Below are 25363 nucleotides of genomic sequence, written 5' to 3' on the forward strand. Positions count from 1 at the left end.
TCATGTAGAAGGTGGCTGATGAAAGTGACAATCCTGAGATGTCAACACTTGAAAGTTAATTGTGCTAACAACTTTTATATAGAATAAATTTAGAATAGACTAGTACTTTGGGAAAGAAGCATCAGAGTACAATTCTGGTTCTTGTTCTTAACTAGTCAGGTACAGTACTCCTCACCACCTAACAGTACAGACAGGCGAGGGCAAGCAGAAGGGAAGGACTACCACACAGTAGCATCCTACCACACATGCATCTCTCTCTGTCATACAGATGAATAAACAAACTGCATTTTGTAAACAGCTGTATTTTCTCAGCTCCTGTGTTAATTCTAAAGCCAAACTGCCAGGTTCTAGAAGTAGTGACTTATACAGATCAAACACAAAGTCCTGTTCAGTGTTTACCCAGACTGGAAAAGGAACTGCAAGGGTGAGTGAAAGGGCAACATTCTGTTCTGCTTTACCACCATAACGGTAGGAAGAGGCACCGGTTAATGATGATTTAAGATTAATTAGGTAGTCAGGTGAAAAGAAAGGAGGAGATCTATATTCTTTGCAAATGGAAGCCAGAACTAGTTCAGTTAATTTCTGAACATTTGTTTGAATATCAAATTGTCCACATTATTTGTTTTAAATGGTTAAGTCCCTCCAGACGTTACAAATCAAATGGTCAGTTGGATGTTGAAATACTATTGCTTTGCATTTTAAAGTACGTACAAAAGGAACTTCTTGTAATCCAGTTGCTGTATCTAATGTGTCCTAATTTTGCAGTTACTATCTCCTACAACTACAGTTTGTCTCAACTTCCTGTAGAAAAATGGATTGACATATTTCAAAACTGAAAGTATTAGACAAGGGGAGTATTCCACGCTATCTAAACAGAACAGCCAGTAAAAGTGATTGCACAACAATGTAAACAATTAGATCTAAACCCTGCCAGTTTTCATTGGATGACCTTCACACTGCTAAAACTGACTAGCAAAGGAAGAAAAATTGTATATGAACCCTTTTTCTTTGCTCCTTTATTATTTATACAGCAGTCCTGGACAGTTTTAAAGAAGTTTTAAGGTATCTTTTTGTTTGCTTTCCCTTGCTTGTATAACTTAGAAGTATTAGGAATATTAAAACTTGTCTTTTCTTTTCTTTGGAGGACTACAGCATTAGAGTGGGAACTTCCTCACATGTGATGAGATGGGCCTTGTATTTTCACAAGGAGCTTTTTCTGTTCAGTACGTAAAGAGCTAAATATGTGTACAAGAACAATGAAAAAGAAAACAATTTAACTAGCAATCCTTTTAATTGTTAAGTGTCAAAGCAACTGGTTTCCTTGCAACGTCAATCCCACTAGTTCTCCAGGCTTCCAAAGATATTTATTTAAAAACAAGACCAGACACAGAGGCAGAAAAGTTTCAGAGTAGCAGCCGTGTTAGTCTGTATTCGCAAAAAGAAAAGGAGTACTTGTGGCACCTTAGAGACTAGCAAATTTATTAGAGCATAAGCTTTCGTGAGCTACAGCTCACTTCATCGGATGCATTTGGTGGAAAAAGCAGAGGAGAGATTTATACACACACACACACACACACACACACACACACAGAACATGAAACAATGGGTTTATCATACACACTGGAATTAGCCTACCTTGCTAGTCACCATGAAAGGTTTTCCTCCTTCCCCCCCCCCCTGCTGCTGGTGATGGCTTATCTTAAGTGATCACTCTCCTTACAGTGTGTATGATAAACCCATTGTTTCATGTTCTCTCTCTGTGTGTGTGTGTGTGTGTGTGTGTGTGTGTGTGTGTGTGTGTGTGTGTGTAAATCTCTCCTCTGCTTTTTCCACCAAATGCATCCGATGAAGTGAGCTGTAGCTCACGAAAGCTTATGCTCTAATAAATTTGTTAGTCTCTAAGGTGCCACGGGTACACCTTTACTGTAAGGAGAGTGATCACTTAAGATAAGCCATCACCAGCAGCAGGGGGGGAAGGAGGAAAACCTTTCATGGTGACAAGCAAGGTAGGCTAATTCCAGCAGTTAACAAGAATATCAGAGGAACAGTGGGGGGTGGGGTGGGAGGGAGAAATACCATGGGGAAATAGTTTTACTTTGTGTAATGACTCATCCATTCCCAGTCTCTATTCAAGCCTAAATTAATTGTATCCAGTTTGCAAATTAATTCCAATTCAGCAGTCTCTCGTTGGAGTCTGTTTTTGAAGCTTTTTTGTTGAAGGATAGCCACTCTTAGGTCTGTGATCGAGTGACCAGAGAGATTGAAGTGTTCTCCAACTGGTTTTTGAATGTTATAATTCTTGACGTCTGATTTGTGTCCATTCATTCTTTTACGTAGAGACTGTCCAGTTTGGCCAATGTACATGGCAGAGGGGCATTGCTGGCACATGATGGCATATATCACATTGGTAGATGCGCAGGTGAACGAGCCTCTGATAGTGTGGCTGATGTGATTAGGCCCTATGATGGTATCCCCTGAATAGATATGTGGACAGAGTTGGCAACGGGCTTTGTTGCAAGGATAGGTTACCCAGGAACCTATTTCCTTTTTGCATCCGATGAAGTGAGCTGTAGCTCACGAAAGCTTATGCTCTAATAAATTTGTTAGTCTCTAAGGTGCCACAAGTACTCCTTTTCTTTCTAGAGGCAGAAAAAATACACTTTTGAAAAAATCACTTTCATCCCATCTTTAAACATAATAAAGCAGCAAAAGAGACACTCTTTCTGCAGCGACACCTTTAAAGACAAGTATCCTATTGAGTCTATCAGTCTAAAAATAAAGTTCAGCAAGTACATCACAAACCTCTTTTCCATAATTTATTTCTTTTCCTCATCCTTAAAACAGGCTTTGTCTAAATCTTGCCACTTCTTCTGTAATACTTCCAATATCTGACTTCTTCTCTGGTCCCACAGAGTCACTCTTGTCCATGACATTTTTTCTCATTTGGTCAATTCCTCTCGGACCATCCCACCACTCACCCAGCCCCTAACAGATCCATTCAAAAAACTGCAGCTACAATCATTTTCCCAACCCACTCTGACCACTTAAGCCCGCTTAGTTGATCTAACTCCCAGACATCCACATAACATCCAAGTTCTTGTCCTTATCTGAGGCTTTACACAACCCTAGCACCTTCCTACTCTCTGTGTCTCATTGTGTCCTCTACCATCCCCTTTGCCCCAAAGATGCTAGCTTTCAACTTTCATTTATTTTACAAAAACTTATAATTTAATTTAAAAATATATAACTTCAGTAAGATGTAGTTTTTTTTACTTGCTTATCTGTAGTTTTTCTCAGGAGTAAAATGAGGAAAAGTGGTGGTACATTACACATGCGCCAACAACCACAATCCCAAAGGATCACAGCTGGATATTTCTATGAAATGACTAACAAAATGTTGGCATATAAATTGTCAGCACTTTTTTTCCAGGATTAATATTATACTGAGATGACCAGAGGTAGCTGACATTTCTTTTAATGCTATTGTTTCTCTGCATAGTCACAAAGGCCCCATTATACAATCTACAGTGAAGAGTGGGGTTATCATACTGTAGGGCCCTAGCCATGCTATTACACATTATCTTTCATATATAAACACAAAACAATGTTATAGTCATTTTGTAGAATCACGTGAAAAACCTGTGAAGACCAGCAAAGATCAAAACTGAAATAGTTAACATTGGAAGGGCTTTGGTACAGTTCTAGAACATCTATTACAACATGGTAACCCAACACGATAAATTTTGTAGAATAGACTGACCCTTAGACACACTGCATTGGTTTACATCTACGGTTCTCTTTGCTACCAGAATGGCTAAAAACTATTGACTTTTCTTAAAAGTAAAGCTTATTTCTCAAAAACTGAGATGGGGTTTCTCAAAGTAGTGCTGGTATGTCATATTATAAAAGTTACTCTTATTATCAATTAAGCTCTGATCATGTGCTTGAGAATAAAAGAAAACATATTGCCTTCCCTCGGGATCTTGCAAACTATGAGCATATCCTACACACACATAGGAGTTGATTTGTTCATAGTCCTATTGATTTTAAGACTACGCACATACAAAAAATTACTCAGATGTTTAAATATTTATAGGATCAGACCCTACACCTGGATTGAGTTCAAGCTCACTCCAAACCATGGTTTTTAAATTGCCACTTCCCCTTTCAAACCTTAGTTTTCATGCTGCTGGCTTTCTTCAAGTGTGCAAGACTTCCCATTTTGTGTTTAAGACAAGAAAAGTTACACTTAGTGTCTTTCTATAACATATACACCAATATTTACATCTACACATCTGAATAAGTGAAATGGAGAATGCTGCAGGAATTCAGGCTTTAGCTTCATATTAAAAAGAAATTATTTTACTCTGTCATTAAATCAAATAGGCTGTTCTTTCTGCTTAGTGAAATACAGTGATCACTAAATTCCCAAAGCAACAGACGAATACATTCAGCATGATTTTAAATGACTCCACCCTCATAATTATGCAAACTGAAAAATATTTTTAAATTATCTGTAAAATGGGAAAAAACAACTTGTGTAAGCTGAGATATTTCCACAATTAGATTTCACTATAATTATATTGTATTTGAATGGTATTATTCATTACGTCTTTCTAGTTTTATAACATACTAAAGATTGTTTTCTACTCACATTTAAATGATATCATGATTGCAGTAAATACACTTGAAAATAGTAACTGAGATGCTATCTTAGCGACTCTCTTGATGTTCTAATATGGCACCTCAACAAATAAAGTAGGCAGCTAGTGGAACATGTTAATATACATTTACACCACGACATCAACATTTGTGGCAAAACATATTCCTTGTTTGGATGGCACTAACAATTTAAGATGAGTTTTAGATCTAGGTCCGTTGATAGATGTGGCACCTGGCTATCCAACAGCTTGTCCTAAATACACAACATTACATCAACTACCTATTTATCTACCAGTTACAAAAACTGTCTGCCATCTCTCTCTTGCTTTCCTTTTTTAGCAACATTGAAAGTGACTCAGTGACATTTTGATAGCTTCTAATAAGAGATGTATAATAAATTCTCTGTATCTGATTAATCTTTGCTGGTCGCTAAAATTGGAAGCCAGAATTTTGTAATGAACAGTTACCTGCAAAATACTGTTTTTGTTCAAATTATAGCACATGATGGTGAAAGTACTTCTCTCGAAAGAAGCCACTATATACCCTGCTTCATGCTATCTGGGGAGATACTATCTATTGTGGCAAATGTCCAATGCCATTGTGGTGGGTGGGTCCTGTGCTTTTCCTTGGTGTGGTGGGTAAGGGTGCTGCCCTCTGCCCCTATTCTTGGGCTCCGCAAGTGCCTTGGAGGAGGAGGAGAGAAGCAGAGCGGGGAAGAGACCCAGGTTCACTCCCCCTACTCCAGTCCCAGCCCCTTCAGCTTCAGACTTCTTACCCTCTTTCCCACAGGCAGGGTTTCTCTTGGTCCTGTGGGCCGGGGGAGTCACGCTGCTCTGCTTGGGCAGGGTCTCCCTTCCCTTGGTACTCTAATCCTCTGGTCAGCACCAGTACACCTGCAAACTACAAAGTCAACTCTCCTTCCCTTCTCCTGTCTGACTGAAGCAGGGGTTTTAATAGGTTTCGGGCAGGAACTTAATTGGCTCCAGGTGCTCTAATTAAGCTGTAGTAATCTCTCTTTAGTTGACAGGGAATAAGGCTCTGATCATCCTGGGGCTTATATATCTCCCATCTATCACTCTCCTTCTGGTGGCTCCCCTGACACCTTTGAGGAGCAATGGGCATGATCCAGGGTTTTCAGCTAGGTATCCCCTTCAGTTCAGGTTCGTTGATGTCTGGGTATATCACAAATGTCTGTTGATATCTGGCACATATCACACTGGTAGATGTGCAGGTGAACAAGCCTCTAATAGTGTGGCTGATGTGATTAGGCCCTATGATGGTGTCCCCTGAATAGATATGTGGACACAGTTGGCAATGGGCTTTGTTGAAAGGATAGGTTCCTGAGTTAGTGTTTTTGTTGTGTGGTGGTGAGTATTTGCTTCAGACTGGGGGGCTGTCTAACCCTTATCCTTGCAACAAAGCCCTTTGCCAACTCTGTCCACATATCTATTCAGGAGACACCATCATAGGGCCTAATCACATCAGCCACATGATCAGAGGCTCGTTCACCTGCACATCTACCAATGTGATATATGCCATCATGTGCCAGCAATGCCCCTTTGCCATGTACATTGGTCAAACTGGACAGTCCCTACGTAAAAGAATAAATGGACACAAATCAGACGTCAAGAATTATAACTTTCAAAAACCAGTTGGAGAACACTTCAATCTCTCCGGTCACTCGATTACAGACCTGAGAGTCGCTATCCTTCAACAAAAAAACTTAAAAAACAGACTCCAATGAGAGATTGCTGAATTGGAATTAATTTGCAAACTGGATACAATTCACTTAGGCTTGAATAGAGACTGGGAGTGGATGGGTCATTACACAAAGTAAAACTATTTCCCCATGTTATTTCTCCCCCCCACCCCATCCCCCACTGTTCCTCAGACGTTCTTGTTAACCACTGGAAATAGCCCACCTTGATTATCACCATAAAAGGTTTTCCTCCTTCGCCCCCCCCTCCTGCTAGTAATAGCTCATCTTAAGTGATCACTCTCCTTACAGTGTGTATGATAAAACCCATTGTTTCATGTTCTCTGTGTGTGTGTATATAAATCTCCCCACTGTATTTTCCACTGAATGCATCCGATGAAGTGAGCTGTAGCTCACGAAAGCTTATGCACAACTAAATTTGTTAGTCTCTAAGGTGTCACAAGTACTCCTTTTCTTTTTGCGAATACAGACTAACACGGCTGCTACTCTGCAATTAAGGAAGCAGCTAGAGGAACAGCATGAGAGTCCAGCAAACACAGGCCCAAGAAGGGGGCCTGTGCAATCCCCTTAACTCAAGAAGAGAAACAATCAGCAGGGCCTGGGTGATAGCAATGACCAGCAGAGAGGCTTGGAGCCAGACAGATCTCAGAGAGAAGGGGCTCTGTCCAGTGGGAGACTGGGCAGAAGATCCTTTGTGCTGATTTTACTTTGGGTTAATTTTATATAATAACCCAGTCCCCAATTAGGTTTTGTTATTGGGTATAAGTCTTTGTGGATTATTCCGGGTAACCCGTGAAGAGGAAATCGAGACAGAGTGTGACAGAGCCAAGCTGGGCCGGCAGGTGGCACTAGAGGAAAGACACACCCTTTGACAAGCCCACAGACTTTCTAGAATCCTCATTTAATTTGAATAGGGCAGTGCAAGAGGAGTGCAATTTGCCTCACACTGCTGGTTTTGGTTTACTTTTTTCTTTTTTAAAATCACATTGTATTACATTGTTTTTGTGTATCCTGCACATTTTGTCAGAGTGCACTCAACTAAATAGGGAGTCAAAGGCAATGATATATTTTGCCCTTCCTCTTGCACCTTTGTTAATTGAGATTAGTTTATACTTTAATATAATAAATATTGTATTGCAGCAGATATTATACAGTTAAAATTTATATTTGGAGTCAGTGGGCTATGTAAGTGATTTTTGTATAAATGGAGATTAATTCAAAAAAGAGAACATTACAGAGTTTGTATTATTATTCACAGTATTTATCTATCAAAAAATATAATTTTTCTCCTCCTGTCGTAACTAGAAATTTGAACTACTTGTCTGTTGCTACAAAGGAAATATGGTAAAATAATAATATGACAACAGGAGAGAAGTTTTCAATCTGTTCATGCTTTTTGTTTTGTTCTTTTAAATTGTTCCCTTTGGAGCTAGATTCTTCATAGACTAATACTTAACCCCTATTATTACAACACCACTTGCCAGTTAGCATAGAGCACACTTGATCAACCTTTGATTTCCTTTTATTGAACTCAGCCAACAAAATATTCTGTTCAAGTAACATATGCCTTGAAGAATCCAGTGCCAAAGGAGGGGGGAAAATAAATATGCAAGACTGTGCATAAGTCAATTAACCTTGCCTCTTAGAAAAACTGTCCTCATTATCAGCAATGAGGATATTACCTGGCAATATAAATGTCAGAAAAATATTTACAGTTTAGTTAGGTTAAGTTTAATTTTTTTCTAAACACTTATATCCTTTGATTGTTTTTTAGCTCATGAGCTAAGTAAACCATAATTTACTAACACTTCATTTTACTTTTTAGTAGACCAATTAAATAGAACATATGAAGCCCCCCATATCATTTTTAATTCTATTTCTAACTTCACTCAATATATTAGTCCTAACATTTTCTTTCTATTGATTAGGAATGGGAAGATTCTATTTGACTAGCAATAGCTTAGTCTAGCACGGCATCATGCAGAGCATGCAGTTTGCTTTCAGCTATGAAGAATGATCCCAGAGCAAAAAAGGCAGCTCGATTGAGGAGCAAAGACCAGCAATACCAACTTGACACCAATTTATCCAGCAACAAAGGAAACCAGAAATGCCTGTCCACATGACCAAAGTTAGATAATAAGTAAGAGTAAGAGAGTCATATTAGGTCTTCTACTTCATCTTGCTACTGCAGGATTACTCCCTATAGTACATTTTCTAGTGATTTACCTCTCTAGTTTTAAAAGTCTTACATCCTGAGGCTTCCACTATTTCCCTTGGGAGATTCCTACAGTTTAAGAGCTGCCCTTCACCTCTACACCCTCCATGGGCAGGTAGTTTTCTTCCCATGTTGGTTTACACTCCCTTCTTCATCTGGATGGATTTCAACTATGTGACAACAAAGAAATCAAAACACCAAAATAGCAGAGGCTACATATCCTCTGCATGACTAATTTCTTCTGCCTTAAGGCAACGTCTAGCACTGAAATCATAGCCTGTTTACTTCTATCTGATACTACATTACACCAAAGATTTAACTCTTCCTTATATAAATCTACACAAACATAAGCCTATTTGCATGGTTTTGTTTAGAGTTTGGATTCAAATAGCGTCATTACCTTTTTCAGCCAAGCCAGTCACACAGCTTGAGCAGAACTCTAGTTTTCATTTGAAACACAGGTGAGTTTATAGCTAAATTTTTCTGTTTTCCTACAAGTTACTACAATGAGAAACCAAGCAGCCTATGTATACCCATCCTCTTTTGATTTAGAAATTACTTAGAATAGTCTTAAATTTTATATTTAAAAAAGCTACCATATTTCACTAATCTTTAAAGTTAGTTTATATCATTTATAATCTACAGTCAAATCTCATTAAAATGTCCCTTTCCCCATGCTAATTAGAAAGGATACACTCAGGTATCTTGGAAATCAGAATGCATACTGTGGAATATCTGAATTAGGAGGCTTGCTTGGATAAACACATGAGAATCGATAGGGTAAAAATCTGAACTTCAGTGAGCACAGAAATAAGGGCAGAATCATTGCAAGTGCAAGCAGAGAAAAAAGTAGGGTGAACATTTAAAATGTATATATGTTTGTTGCCTTCCCCAGGTATTAGCAGACAGAAGGCTAAGGAGGGAAAGGAAACAGCAGTACACCCATAGCCCTGGTGTTGGTGAGAAGATGAACAGTATTTGCAGCCAGGCATAGTTCAGCACACATGAAGTGGTGCATTTGCACGGACGCTAGCTTTGCTCTCTCTGTAACACCAGCAAATCAAGTTCACTTGCATGAGGCTCTCTGCTACAAAGCCTTGGACTGCACCTGATTGCTCTTTGTAAATGCTTACTGCTACTACGGGTCCGAATTATTGTTGGAACAAAAAATGGATCTTTTACAAACCATTCCTCTTGATCTGGGGAGTTAGAAAAAAAATTCAAAACTAAACCAGCAACAGGGAGCTGAGCTAAAGCTAAAAAAGGAATAGCCAATGGCTTCTACCATATTAACTGGCTGACTGCGGTACTGAGTGAAGTTATCCCAGTGCAGTAACCATGAATAGTGGGTTGTTTTTTTTAAAGAAAAAAGCCAACTTTGGCTATGTCTACACTGCGCACCTTACAATAGCACGGCTATGCTGCTGCAGCCACACCACTGTAAGGTGCACAGTGTAGCCATTCTTTGTCACCAGGAGAGTGTTCTCCCGGCGACAAAATAAAACCACCTCCAATAAGGGGCGGTACCTTCATCCTTGGGAGCGCGGCTCCTGCCGACAAAGTGCTGTCTACACTGGTGCTTTTCATTGTTAAAAATTTTGTTGTTTGGGGGGGAAGGGGGAGAAGGGGAGGAGGTATTTTTTTTCACACCCTGGAGTGACAAAAGTTTTAACAATGAAAGTGCCAGTGTATACAAAGCCTTAATCAAAGCCAGGTAGGACAGTAGCAAACTGCTTCCTCTCTCAGCTAGTGCCCAAGATCTAAGAAAGCAAGGAAGAGATCCAAAATAGCTGGATCACAAATGCACATTATTCTTTCCCCTACCTTTTTTATACTAAATCTGTCTGCACTGCACTATATATTCCCTTACTTGCTTATGCTTCTGTTTTATCCAGATCAATTTTGAATGGTATTTCCCTCCACCTTCATGCACATTGCCTCCCATTATTACTGGTAAAATTTATTCTGCATGTCAAGATGGTCAGTTTTAAGACTGCAACTATCTTCCATAAATATAAAACGAATGATTGACTTCTGCATACTAAGGTCATTTTTGATTAAATACATACTTGGCTTTTATAGCTTACCATCTCCAATTCTTAAATGAAAAAGAAAGGTGACCAAACACATGCTTTTAATTATTCCAAAAGATCAAGAATTTTAATCCTATTCCCCTCGGTCACTATTACTCCATTTACAGAATTCTTCTTCTGCCGCTAGGCGGGGTTATGAATTCTTTACCTTTTCTTCTCCCTTTTGAAACGGAGACTATCATCCCTTAATACTTGCAGCACTGCTGGCCTTGTAAGCAAGAGTTTGGTGGTCATTCCCAAATGGCAATGCAACTTGTTAAATTACATGACATCAGTCTGAAAATACCTCTAACCACTCGGAATCTGCAACTATTTAATTCAAACATAAAAACTGTTACAGCACACTAAAAACCTTCAAAATAATCATCCACCTTTGAAATGTTTTCAAAAACAGAAAATCCTTAAATCTTTAAAAAAAACTGCAGCTACATCAACCTAAAATATCTGACATGTACAGCCCTAATTTAACAAAGTCAACACTTTTAGTGAAAGCACACTTCTTGAGTCTGAACAGACTGGCACTGTCAAAATTTTTCACTTCAGAACCACAAGGTTAATCTTCTGCAGTCTGGCTCGCACCAATTAAGCCCTGATAAATAAGGCACAACTAGACAAAGAAAAGAAATTTCCGTTTCAAATCACCAGGTCAAGGGCAGCACACAATGTGTATCAGGTGTTTCTAGCATGTAGTTGACCTACTGTCTTTTCAGTTCATATCCTAAAACGCAGAGTATCCCCAGACATATTACGTTACATTTCTGGAAAATATTACTCATTAAATTCTTCTGACATTACCTGAATTAAGTTCGACTTATAATTTTCTAATATAATACATATATAATACATTAAAAAAATAGAGGTATGCACAGAGTTTTTAAAACATGTCAACTTTTCAGTGGTTACTGATTCTTGGTTATTCTATCAGATTAAGGAAACCCTGATTTTCACATGGTAGTACACATTTATAAAACTTTGAACATGCACTTTAGACTTTAAGAAGTAGTAAATTATACAGTTTGCGAAGATTTTTGACTCATTCCACATTTTCAAATTAATTGCTAATTAAATTAAAATACAACTGTCCAATTTTTAATATTAGAGATGGACATCACCCAAAATCTCAGATGCAAACACGTATGAATTTTGTGGCATTATCTCTAATTTTCAGTGGCAGAAGATCACGTAACACAGCTTTACTTACTCAATGTACTAATGTAAAGTTACTGCTCAGATTTTCACATTTGTTCTTTGTATAAGAAAAATTGACTATTGTATTAAAACTGTCTAAATAGCGGTATAACATGATTTGCATCTCGTCAGTTTTTGTTTTATTAATTTTTATATTATGTATGTGTCGTGAAGTGTATCAATGTTATAAAGAAGCTAGGTGATATGATCCACAAAGTGTCTGCAAAAATACAATAGTAGTTAAAGTTCCTATTACAGGACCACTTTATCAGTGAGCCTTCCTGCTCCTGGGTCACAGGACTCAATAATTAACATCAAGACCCTGACACTGAGTAAAGATTCAGCTTTCATCTATTTCAGATGCTCTCCTCAAAGCTTCATTATAAGATTTACTTGCACTAATTAACCAAGATCAGAGTCCATTAGCTTTTCACAGGCTGCTCATCACATCACATGACACCTGTATTTGCAATGATGCTGCATGACAGCAAACTACATTAATGTAACATTAATAATTTCCCCCCTAAATGCCCGTCCTTAAAGACTTTGGTCAACTAGTTATTTACCAAGATTTGAAAACTCTACACAGGCTTATTGTGACTATAAAATGACTACTGTTGAGCTCAAATTATCCAGCAAAAAGTGATTTAAAAAGTACTGATGATGGTTTTCCACCAGAGGTAGCCGGGTAAAATCAGAACTACAAACAGTGAACTTTCACGACTCCAGCAGTAAGGGTGGAGAGTTTTCAGAGAACTGATTTCACTAACTTCATTTCAGAAAGTATCCACAGCAATCCAAGGCAGCTCTCAGCATTTAATCATTTTTAAATCTTTTGCAACTGAGAAATTCACCAATTTGTAGGGAGACAACACTGAAGCATAACTCGAATATCAATACTTAGGTTATTTCGATCCTATAATGACCTTTCAGAACTCTTTTCCTCTTGGAAGCTAGATTGGTTTGCCTAAGTAGATGTCAGGCGTGTTACCATTGTGCTTATGCTTTACCAAATCCTGCACTCAGCCCACAGGTGTTTTACTTTTCAAGTGATGGCACTAAGAGTTGAAATAACAATGTCATGAACCTTTTATATCAACACTTTGGAAACAACATGTCTTTTTCTGAATACAGTATGATCATCAGTCCCTGGTGAGTTGAGAAGTAATCAATAACTAGTGAAAAATAAGAAAATATACACCTAGTATGAATAATGCCAAAAATCAAGAATCAACAGTTAAGTACACAGAAGTCAAGAAGTGCTAATATTAAACTTGATTGTGCAATTGTAACTCTGTCCTATGTGAATATGTATGGCAGTACAATCTTGAAATTTTGTCAAATACAATGTACATTTTAATACTTCTATCATTCTTTTCTAGTTACTAATTTATACAATGATCCAGTGCATCTGAGTGACATTACATCTCTCTTCTCCAACATAAAATTTTTAACATTGTGCCAGCAGCAATGCATTTTATATTTTGAAGAGGATATTTTTGTTTCCGTTTGGGGAGATATTTCTGAATAATTGGTTTATGAGCAATTTATAGATTATATTTGTTTTCATTTATTTTTGTCTTACCCGAAGTGCAGCAAATTAATATTTTATATCTCAATGATCATGCAAAGGCCTTAATAAAATATAAATATTACTTTTTCAAAGGCTAGAAAAACTCGAGGATGTTAAAAAATTGTTTCCTTAATGAGCCAGAGCATGTATACATACCATAATATACTACAATTTGAAAGTCATCAATATATTTTCAGCTAGACAAGTACAAATCATTTGAAAACAATTTTTCCACAAACTGATAAAAAACATGTATGCTAAGTATGATTCAGGTATTACCAATACAATATATTAATAAAACAATCCTGATAATGATGTAGTTGATGTTATAATTTAATTATTAACTACATGTGTTAATGTATTTATTAGTGGCCTGGAAAAGGGGGTGAACAGTGAGTTGGCAACTTTGCATTGGAGATAAAATTATTTAGGTTAGTACAATGTGGGGAAAACTATAAGGCTATTAGGAAGGACTAAATGAATTGGCAGTTGAAATAAGTATGGACTAAAAGCAAAGTTATGCATGCTGAAGGGAACAATTTTAAAACACTCATACAACTGACTGGGTTTGTAAATTAACTGTATCAACTCACGAAAAAGATCCAAGCAGCATTTCAGGCAGTTCAATCAAGATGTCTGTTCAAAGGTTCAGCAGCAATGAAAACAGCAAACTAATGTTAAAGGTGCGTACGGAATGGAATAGAGAAAAAAAATATATTACAATGCTAGAGATCTTGATATATTCAGTCTTTCCCCACTTGCATCCATTCATAATGTTGCTGCAAAGATCATTTTCTTATCCCTTTGCTTTGGCTGTCACCCCTCTCTTCGCAGCCTTCCACTGGCTCCCACATCTCTATTGTATTGCACATAAGCTCCCTTTTTCTTCACCTTCAGGGCCCTCATGGTCCATCCCCATCTCACCCATCTTCTCATTCAGTATCAAGAGGTCAGCTCCCACCTCCATTGTCACATGGTTCCAACCTCCATTGCTCACATGTCAATTTTTAAACAAACACCTTCATGCTTTCACCTGTGCTGCCTCTCCTGCTTGGGAGGAACTCCTTGTAAACATCAGCAGAGCTACTTAATTATTGTTTTTTAAAAATTTTCTTAAAATTTGCCTTTTCTATGATGCCTATGACAAAACTTAGCACACCAGCATCCTAACTGTTAAGATCACTGCCTACATAACTGTCCAATAAGGTCTCATTGTTTCCTTGCACTCCCCTGTCTGTATCCATCTGCTGTCTCTTGTATTAAATGGTAAGCTCTTTGGGGCAGGGATTGCTTTTTTTTGTTCAGTGTTTGTACAGCGCATAGCATAATGGGTCCTGGTCCATAATTCAGGCTTCTAGGCTCTATTATATTACAAATATATAAAATAAATAAATAAGGCTTTCTTTCTCCATCAACAACTCACTGAGGCTTTTAAAGTCATTAATGGGTTCCGAGGATATTCTGAAGGTGTGTTTTAACCCCATCTCCCTAGGATTTCAGTCTTGAAATCAGCACCACTTGGGAGGTTCTGAGGGAAGGGTGGCTCATGCCCCACATGGCTATGAGCTGCTTGATGTTCTAGCATTTTGTAGGAAGGGGTTACCTGACTGGCCCAATCTCTCTCCAGGCTTTTGTTGAGTCCACACAGGAGGTAGGGTTTTGAGCGATTGCCTCCAGGGAAATGCAGTGCAGACCTTTTATGCCGTATGACTAAGGAATGCCAGAAGTTGCTAGGAGGTCTGGACTTTCACTGTCCAGGGAAAAGAATAAATAGAAGGGGGAAGTAGGTTTCAGTTTCCAGGTCTTTGAAACTCTGCTGGATTGCAAACAATTGCACTTCTGTCTTGCACTTTTTATTTAAAAAAAGCTAAACTAAGGTGTTTCAAGCCTTTATTATTAATTTAAAGCACAAAAGGAAGTATCTGTGATGCCATCTACTTAGTTATAAAACTAGAATATTTCTCTTTAGTGGTGTTGTCAAGGTGGTTTAGTGGCTTTCAGTAGTGCTTTCTCCTCTCCCTACTACTTTTATAACTAATATTCCAAAATGGTAAATCTAAATAAAGACAAACAAGTTAGTATTAATAATCACATGTAAGAATATTTATCTTTCGCAATGGCTGCAATGAAGCTTTAAGTTTATAAACCTGAAGAACTGAATAATTTTCCCCCTAAAACATTTGTTAAGAGACCGACAAGCTTTTTAACTACATCTCACAAACCACTGCCCATCCTCAGCAAGGACACTTATTGGGCATCTGAAAACCAGCCACAGCAGCACTCTAGCAGAATAGCGCTTTACCCGCAGCAGAGAACTAACAAGGGTGCTGAGCGAGTTTCTCTCTGGAGCTCGCTTTGAAAAATGGTACTGCTTGGGTGCTGATTCTGACTACCTTTTTGCAAAGGAAAACAGAAAATCAAATAAGGAAACAAGCAAAGAAAGGACAGGGGAAAAAAAGAGATGGGAGACAATGGTAAAAAGAAGATATGAGGAAGGAGGAAAGAAAGTAGTATGGGGTAAAAAAGAAAAGCATCAGAAAGGTCAGAAAGAATACTAGGAATTCTAATATTTGTGCCCTACAGTATTCTCCTATTATGCATACAAAATTATGTGGAAATCCAAAAGTTAAAGAATTCATGTTTTGTTAGCATTTCTCTTAGCCAAGGTAATTATCACACAGAGAAAAAAAATACAATAGCGTACTGCAAGTATTCTAATCAGGGACTCCGACAAAGTTTATCTTGTAGACTATCTGGCCACAGAACTTTCTGATCCCAAAACCCAGACCACCCTTTACTCCCCATTTTCACTCATCCAAATGAACTAGCCAGCAGATGACCTGCCTCAGTTCTGCAACTGGTCAGCTTCTTAACTCCACTCAGATAAAAGGGTAGCAGAAGAGCTAGATAACTGCTGAACAGAGACCAATTTGATTGACTGAACCATTCAGGAAATAGCAACTTTTATCCCCCCCCCCCATTTTTTTAAATCCCCATGTGAAAAAAAGACCTGCAAGTCTGCTATTTCTAAGCTTTAGAAATCACGTAAATACCTTTTAGAAAAAGAGTAAATTCCCATTAAAAATAAAATTAAGGGAAATCAAACATACTGAAAAGGCAGTAAGGAAGTTGGTGCTGGAAGATGCAAGAAATCTGATTCTACATACTTCCTGAACATGCAGCTGCCTATTATTTCAATTGACTTGAAACCTTCAGGACTGCATTTAGGCTGGAAATGGTCAAACAACCATGTTGTATATTTCTGTTATTTCCCTCTTAGGGACAAATTTTGTTCATCTGCACAAAGTCAGCAGGACTAGAGAGCAGGTTCATTTGTTTTTTTTGTTTGTTTGTTTTTTTTTGTCATGGTAGGGATGCAAGACAGGACTATTTAATGTGTGTCTTGCTCTTTCTAAAGTATATTTGGATAAAATGAAGTTCCTGTAAGTTATCTATATGGAATCAGTGGCTCCAATTAAGTTCCAAGTGGAAAGATGTCTACCTCATTAAAAAACAAAAACAAAAACAAATTGATATACTACTTGGGAATCTCTGAAGAAAGACCAGGACTCAAATGGTCTTTTCTATTCTAAAGGTGGCTGCCATAGAGCACAACGGAGACATTTGCTCAGAGAAGTGTACACCTTACCAGCATGTGGATAGAAGATTTCAGTCTCCAGGCTCCATTGTCTTATTTCACGGGCACTAAATTCACACAATACTTTGCGTGACGTGCCAATTTCTGAATACCTGTATGAGTCGCTACACTACAATCGGACAACCCTTCTATTACAAGAGCACAGATCATTCCATCCCTCATAAATTAGTTATAACATGAGAGCAGTTTAGACCCAGAGATAAACTCAATCTCCCTTTCCTCAATCTATGCATGAGAAAGGAATATTTTATCAAGGGTCAGATTTACAAGCCATGCTCTTTCTGCATCTTTCACTCATATTGACACCTTTCTATTTCTTTGTGGGATATAATTTTCCAAACTTATTTATAATTTTCCAAAATCTATAATTTTCCAAAACTGGATCTGTTCTTTTCTCCATAATCTAATAAGCAATACTTTATGGGCTGTATATCATGTAGAAATACTGTATATTACTATAGTGTAACTGTAATTCACATACAATACTAAAAGAAAGTGGATAAAAGAATGGGCATTTCTTAAAATGTTCTTTTCAGTTACCTGATTTTGTTTCATCTTTCTCATGACAAAAAGCAGAATCAGCAAAATCTACACATGTTGTATGGTCTGTTTAAAAACTGCTCACCTCCTGATCTAAACTTCTCTCACTAACAAATTATCTGATTAAAGGTTCCACTAATGTAAGTAGATAAATTTATCTTGCCTACAGGCGTGAATGAGAGTGTATCTGCAAACTTACAATAATGTTTATATACCAGTCTCCTTCAGAGCTCAATTATCTACACCAAAGAAGGTTTTTAATAAATTCATCTGCCTTCTGTAGTTTGAAAGGGGAAAATCCCTAGGTATCTCCAGTTTCTCACATAAGCCAATCATTTAAAAGGGGTCTATTAGAGTACCCTTGGCTCCTAACAGAAGTACTCTTGAGAACCTGTCATATGTATGGTACACCATGTTCTTTTAAACTCTCTGAACAAGGTTTATTAGTTACTATTCTGCAAAGTTTGCAACAAGTCTTGGCAAACTTACCATTCCACACTAGGAACACTAGACCAGACCTTTAGAATCCTAAGAGTAAAGTTTCAGAAGTAGTCATTTTCAATGTTCAAGTCACATTTAACACATTAACTATTAACTCTTTTAATCTATATTATATTCAAGTCTTGCCTATTTTAACAAGGAAAACAAAGGGGGTTGTTTTTTTTGTTTTTTGTTTGTTTTTTTTGGGAAGGGGACAATTTTGTTGACAGAGGCTATTTCATTTTGGGCCATTGGACTCCATTCTAATTTATTAACTAATCCTTTACAGATGGTAATACGAGACAATTATTAGAACCATAGCAAAAGAATATGTAGTTTCTACTGCTCAACTTTTTAGAGCACTCATGTATAGCTGTACAAAATTTGATTTAATAAATCAATATCGTAATCCCTAGGTTTTTTTATATATATGTATATATATATATATTATATATATATATAAAGCAGTGAATTCACTTTTCCCACCTTTCATATCTGCTACATATGCTTGTAATGATAGACCAACTGCATTTGAAGTGGTCAAGAGAATAAAATGATACTGCTAAAATGATAGGCAGTGAAATAGTTAATTCTGACATCTGTACTGATATCCTTAAGTTTTAGAATTAATCATTCACTGAGATGAATGGGCAGTTCACATCTGAAAGAGCTATTTTAAGCTCCGTGCAAATGCAGGAAGGCATCACTGCATTGGCTACATTCTAGTTACATTTCTAAGGTGTCCTTCTCAATCTCTGGGGCTTCATTGCTAGGAACTAATTTAAAAAACAGAAGACTGGACTCTATAGCATAATTCTATGGCAAGGGGTGGATGAGTAAGCATAGAGAGTCCTCCTATTCCTGATATATACTATGACTAGGGCTTCTAGAAGATGAAAGCATATTGTGAATTTGTGAAGCTATCCTAATAAGCATTTTAGGGTAAATGTACTCAACATGAATTATATATTTCTACTTTTCTTGGTAATGTGACTAGAGCTGGGAGAAATATTTTCACAGTTAACACCTGGCTACACAGAGCTATTCCTGAATAGCTATTCTTGGCTAACTCACTGTGTGGACACACTTATTCAGGAATGGCAGTACATTATTCCAAATTAGTGGATTAAGTTAATTCGGAACAAGGTATACTGATTCCAGAGCATCCACCATAGAGTTAATCAGGAACAATTAACCCGATTTAAATTCACACCCTATCTTAATCAGGATTCATTTTCTTATGCACAAAAGCGCTCAGGAAAACAGGCTAAAAACATACCCTGCATTTGTGGAAAGCAAAGAAAATATATAATTTTAACTCTACTTCTGATTTTTCCATAAAAAGGCAGTTTTTTCAAGCAAAAACTATTATTAGTCTGATCAGATCTCTCTTTCCATTTTTTGTGGAGACAAAAGGGAAAGAGAACCCCTTCAAAGTCTGATGTAATTCAATCAGATGCCAACTTTTTGACTTGAACCCATGAAAAAGAATCAGTCAGCGTACAATACTGCGTTTGTGATGACACTGGCTCTGGTAAAAAAGGAAAGCAAAATTTTTTCAGAGCTTCATTAAAACTGGTCTTGTTAACAAATTTCACAGCAAGACCGAGAATTACTATGTTATTTTGTAAAGTGCAAACACTATTGAATATTTTCCATTTCACATCATGAACTTAGCAATGAGAAAAATGATAATTTCTCATATTTAATTTGTACCATAAACTTATTTGCCCTTCTGTACACTATGGGTGCCTGTGAGCGGGCACCAGATATGACTGTTATTCACCCCATGGAAAACACTTTGGGAATTTGTAAAAGGGTAGACAATGATCAGAGCTAATAGGAACTTGGGGAAGATCCTGGAACTTTTCCCAGGAGTAAAAATTGCATTGCCTGACAAGGCAGGGTGTGGCAGGAAGCTGTGAAGCCACCTTGGGTTGACAAGGCTAGGAGGTACATGAATAGGGCGCCATCATGGGGGCCATAATGGGTTGGTAATTTCGCATCCAGAAATAGTATATGGGGCACCAGAATTATTCAGGGTGGAGGAAGTTCATCTGTCAAGACTCGGGAGTTAACATGTTTTTGGCCAATATTAAAGTAGTATTAGATGTCTGGGAACCCAGGTAGGTATGGGGTGAGGCAGCCAAGCTAATTATTGGCACTTTCTTCTGGCAAACGTCCGGTATGCAGGTTGGGGGAGGGCTCACGGAAGGCCCCCCCGGGGGTGTGTGTGTGTGTGTGTGTGTGTTTTTTTTATATATATATATATATTTTTTTTTTAAATGAATATAGAATTACTTGTACTGTACACTTCTATCTGCCTGGTACTCCCAGACATTTAAGAATAAAGTTGTGGCCTAATTAAAATCGCATCCATAGGGAAGGAATACAGTGATCAGATGAAATCCTTTACCAATCCGTTTTAAAGTGCGGAAATGGCGGTGGGGCTCCTATGATTGATATGGCAGGGAGCCAACTCTCCCCTCTCTTATAGCCTCCCGATAATCCTCATTCAAAGCATGGGGCATGGTGAGGTCCCAGCAGCAGGTTGGGGGAGGGCTCACAGAAGGCCCCTGGGGAGGGGGGGTGCATTGAAATGAATATAGAATTACTTGTACTGTACACTTCTATCTGCCTGGTACTCCCAGACATTTAAGAATAAAAGTTGTGGCCTAATTAAAATCACATCCAGTGTCTCTTGTGCTTCTTCTGGCATCACCGGTCAAGAGGCATTGTACAGGTAAGGCTGCTGGTATGCTGAAACCAATATGGACTCATTGTTTCCTTGTACTTGCCTGTCTATATCAGTTGTCTTTTGTCATATATATTATAAACTGTTTGGGGGCATAGGCAGTCTTTTTTTCCTTCTTGTACAGCACCTAGCACAATGGTAATACAAATAACAAAACAAAACAACAACAGTCAGCGCTTCCAATAACTGGAGCGTGATCAACAGGGACAAACGTGCTCATCTTTCAGTCATATAAAAGATCAGCAGTTTGGAAAGGTCATGACTGGGACCTCCCAGGATGATAAAGAATTGCTACTGATCATACCTCAGGTTATGCAACTGCTGGGAGAAGTGCACATACCTATGCATACTGCTATAGCAGTGGATCTGTGTAAAGCAGGACATATTTAGAACTGTAGGTATAAATGTATACCTGTGTGCACACCGGATAACCTTTTCCCAGAGGAGAAACTTAGAATCCAGATAGACATTCAGTGAATGTCCACAAGATCACCAGCACATTCCTGTAGTCTAGACCATGGGGATGAACTCTGGGATTTGGCTCAATGTGATCAATGAATGCCAGAACAATATAATAAAGGGCTGATAATACAGAAGCCGTAGTAGTATTAACATGAAATACTTCAATTTTTTTTTTAAACTCTTGTTTTGAAAAAACTTCTGGCTAGTAAATGCCTTCCTTGCCTGGGAAGTTTCAGCTCAGTTCATGCAGCAATACCAAAGTCAATCAATAACTTTGTGAAGACTGCAGAACAGCAAGCAGAAGATGTAAAACAGACACTAAACTAATAATGTAATTCTTTCCATTAATATTTTTATATATTTAAAATAACAAGTGTCCTTTTATAGCTCTTTCCACATTGACTACCAAGACATGTTTGGTTACTACTTTTAAATTAAACTAATTTTCTATTCTCAGCAATCAATCATCTTGTCCAACAATGAGATTATGTAACACATTTATTCTGTTTATCTGAACAACAAAACTCAAATTGCTGTTTAGAAGCTGTACTGCTGTTTGCCAGAGATTTTTCTAAATATTCATGACTAAATCACCACTCAATCTGAAGATACTTTCTTCAGTTAAAAAAGTTTGATCTATTTTAAAGTAACTTATAGAATTAGCATGATTCAGAAAGTTTGTTGATAGAGAACATGTAACTGTTTAACAATACTGAACAGTTGATTACAGAAAGACATGTCAGTGCACATACAGCAGTCAGATAAATTATGCACATCTGGATTACTTCTGGCAAAAAACACAGCTAAGTGTCTAAAGCCAAGATTACCAATCTGTCACTAACAAGATGTACATTTATTTAAAAAATGTCAGGGACTCAAGTCATATTTTCTATTTCTTCATAAACTTTCCAGCTCTGCATAAAGCAGCAAACAGGTGACAAAATGCATTGCTCAAGTAACCAAAGGCTGTATAAACAGAAAGAATTGTGACCTTCTCAAACATATATTCGAATATTCATAATTTGAAGTCAACTGTACTGATCATTAGTATGGTACATTAAAATCTAGCATAAAAATGATCAACATTTTAACAGAGCCAACCTCAAAATATAGGTGAAAAGAGTTAATAAATCAGAATAAATCAAACGAAATTACCAGAGAAAAAAGTTACCACCATACTCTAGCTTGTAGTAGAAAAGGTTTACTTTTATACATAATTTGACATGAGAAATGTGTCTTCCCATGTCTAATATTCATGGGCAAAATCAAAGTAACCGATATTAGTGGTAGATGAAACCTATGGCATTAGGGATTGAAGACAGTTTCCCCATGATGGCTGTTTCCTCAAACAAGTTGGTGGATTTAATCCCAGTCGTAACACAACTGGCAGTCTTAGTTGCAGTCTTAGCACATAGACCAAAGATTGGCAGAGACAATGAAGTCCCTTCTCAGCCACATAGGGTGGTTTAACCAAATTTACAAAATGTTGACAGTGCAGCATGGAAGTCTGCATTACCACTACCTAGACTGTAGCTGTTCTATGGACAAATGCATGGTTTCAGTCTCCTGAACTCCTACTTTGGTAACTTTCATAAGCACTGTATTTTTTTTAAATGAAGGTATGGAGGTAGTTAAGTCTTCGCAGTCCTTCTACTGCGGTCTCTGCCATATGCAAGATTGGCAGCAAAGTCTTTGTAAAAACAATCTTTGAATGTCTCCTTAGACAGAACTTGCACAACTGAATTTGAAGGGTACTTTAATATTTTAACAATTCTTGCTGCTAAATTTCCCACTCCATCCAAATGTTTAACAATCCTTTCCATTATCTAGTTTCACATCACTGCTCTCAATAACTTCTTACCAACACAATTCTACCGGCTCTCTGCCAAACTAATGCCTTTTAGATAAGGAAACACATTTTATTCCTTACCCTCTTCATACTCACAAGCTACACATATTTATTTGTCTCACTTTTCTTTTGTAAATTCTTCAAAGTCATTTTGACTTTGACAGTTTGTCAGTTTGACCGTGTGCTTGATTGTTTGAAAAGTGTGAAATGGGAGTACTTTGTTCCAGGTTAGCCTTGAGTGAGCCTGACTGTTATAAAAAGCCAGTCAGCTGTGAACCAGCTGAGCAACGAACAGGGGAGAGGCTAACAGAGGGAGCTTGCCTGGGGAGAGCCCACTGAGGCTTTCATCTTGCAGGCTTCTCTGAGTAGTTACTACAACACCTGAGGAAGCTCTTAAAAGGAAGGTAATATGGATGGTGAGGGTTCAGGTGTTGCTACCTGCACAGGATGTGCCATGTTTGTCTTTCTTCCACAGGACAGAAGCGACTTTGTCTATACAAAGTGCAAGCTGGTCTCCATATTAAAAGAGAAGGTTCAAGGTCTGGAGAAACAAGTATCGACCCTGCATTGCATAAAAGAGACTGAAGATTTCCTGCACAGATGTCAGGATATGCTTCTATGGACATAACATTCTGAAGATTCAGAGCAGGCTGTGAGGCGGGGACAGAAGGACAGTGAAGAAATTTGGCAGCATGTGACCTCCAGAAGAAGAAAAGGGAACATCCATGTACCAGCAATGCAGATACAGGTAAGCAACTGTTTTCATGGTCTCTCCACAGGTACTAATGCGGAGAGTGGACTAGATGATACATCTGAGGGAAGGAAGCAGAAGGAGACTCCGCTGATTGGAAGGCATGAAATGCACTGTCCTGGGGATGGGGGTTCCATGACCACCACTCCCAAGGGAAGGAGGCAGCTAGCGGTGATCGGGGACTCCCTCCTCAGGGGGACTGAGTCATCTATCTGCCGCCCTGACCGGAAAAACAGAGAAGTCTGCTGCTTGCCAGGAGCTAGGATTCACAATGTGATGGAGAGACTACCGAGACTCATCAAGCCCTCGGATCGCTACCCCTTCCTGCTTCTTCACGTGGGCACCAATGATACTTCCAAGAATGACCTTGAGCGGATCACTGCAGACTACGTAGCTCTGGGAAGAAGGATAAAGGAGTTTGAGGTGCAAGTGGTGTTCTAGTCCATCCTAACTGTGGAAGGAAAAGGCCCAGGAAGAGACTGTCGAATCGTGAAGTCAACGAATGGCTACACAAGTGGTGTCAGAGAAAAGTCTGGATTCTTTGACCATGGGATGATGTTACAAGAAGGAGGAGTGCTAGGCAGAGACAGGCTCCACTTAATGAAGAGAGAGAAGAGCATCTTTGCAAGCAGGCTGAATAACCTAGTGAGGAGGGCTTTAAACTAGGTTCACCGGGGGAAGGAGACCAAAGCCCTGAGGTAAGTGGGATACCGGGAGGAAGCATGAGCAGGAGAGCACAAAAGGGGAGGGCTCCTGTCTCAACTGAGAAAGCGGGATGATCAGCAAGTTACCTTAAGTGCCTGTACACAAATGCAAAGAACCTGGGAAACAAGCAGGGAGAATTGGAAGTCCTGGCACAGTCAAGGAATTATGATGTGATTGGAACAACAGAGACTTGGTGGGATAACTCACATGACTGGAGTACTGTCATGGATTGATATAAACTGTTCAGGAAGGACAGGCAGGGCAGAAAAGGTCAGGGAGTTGCATTGTATGTAAGATAGCAGCATGACTGCTCAGAGCTCCGGTATGAAACTGCAGAAAAACCTGAGAGTCTCTGGATTAAAGTTTAGAAGTGTGAGCATCAAAGATGCCGTTGTGGTGGGAGTCTGCTATAGACCACCAGACCAGGGGGATGAGGTGGACGAGGCTTTCTTCCGGCAACTAATGAAAGTTACTAGATCGCAGGCCCTGGTTCTCATGGGAGACTTCAAATCACCCCGATATCTGCTGGGAGAGCAATACAGCAGTGCACAGACAATCCAGGAAATTTTTGGAAAGTGTAGGGGACAATTTCCTGGTGCAAGTGCTGGAGGAACCAACTAGGGGCAGAGCTCTTCTTGACCTGCTGCTCACAAACCGGGAAGAATTAGTAGGGGAAGCAAAAGTAGATGGGAACCTGGGAGGCAGTGACCATGAG

At 38.5% G+C, this 25363-nt stretch overlaps 1 protein-coding gene and 1 long non-coding RNA gene across 6 annotated transcripts in view; one reads left to right on the plus strand and one right to left on the minus strand.

Annotated features, from left to right (window-relative positions):
• ARL15 (ADP ribosylation factor like GTPase 15) overlaps nt 1–25363 on the minus strand; it is a 333479-nt gene that overhangs the window by 119624 nt on the left and 188492 nt on the right. The window lies entirely within an intron of this gene.
• Nucleotides 946–10189, plus strand: LOC119856000. Its single transcript, XR_005293106.2, has 3 exons — nt 946–1062; nt 8308–9055; nt 9490–10189. It is a non-coding gene; the product is annotated as an uncharacterized LOC119856000 (long non-coding RNA).

This window comes from Dermochelys coriacea, chromosome 5 (assembly GCF_009764565.3).
Source record: "Dermochelys coriacea isolate rDerCor1 chromosome 5, rDerCor1.pri.v4, whole genome shotgun sequence".
Taxonomy (NCBI): domain Eukaryota; kingdom Metazoa; phylum Chordata; order Testudines; family Dermochelyidae; genus Dermochelys; species Dermochelys coriacea.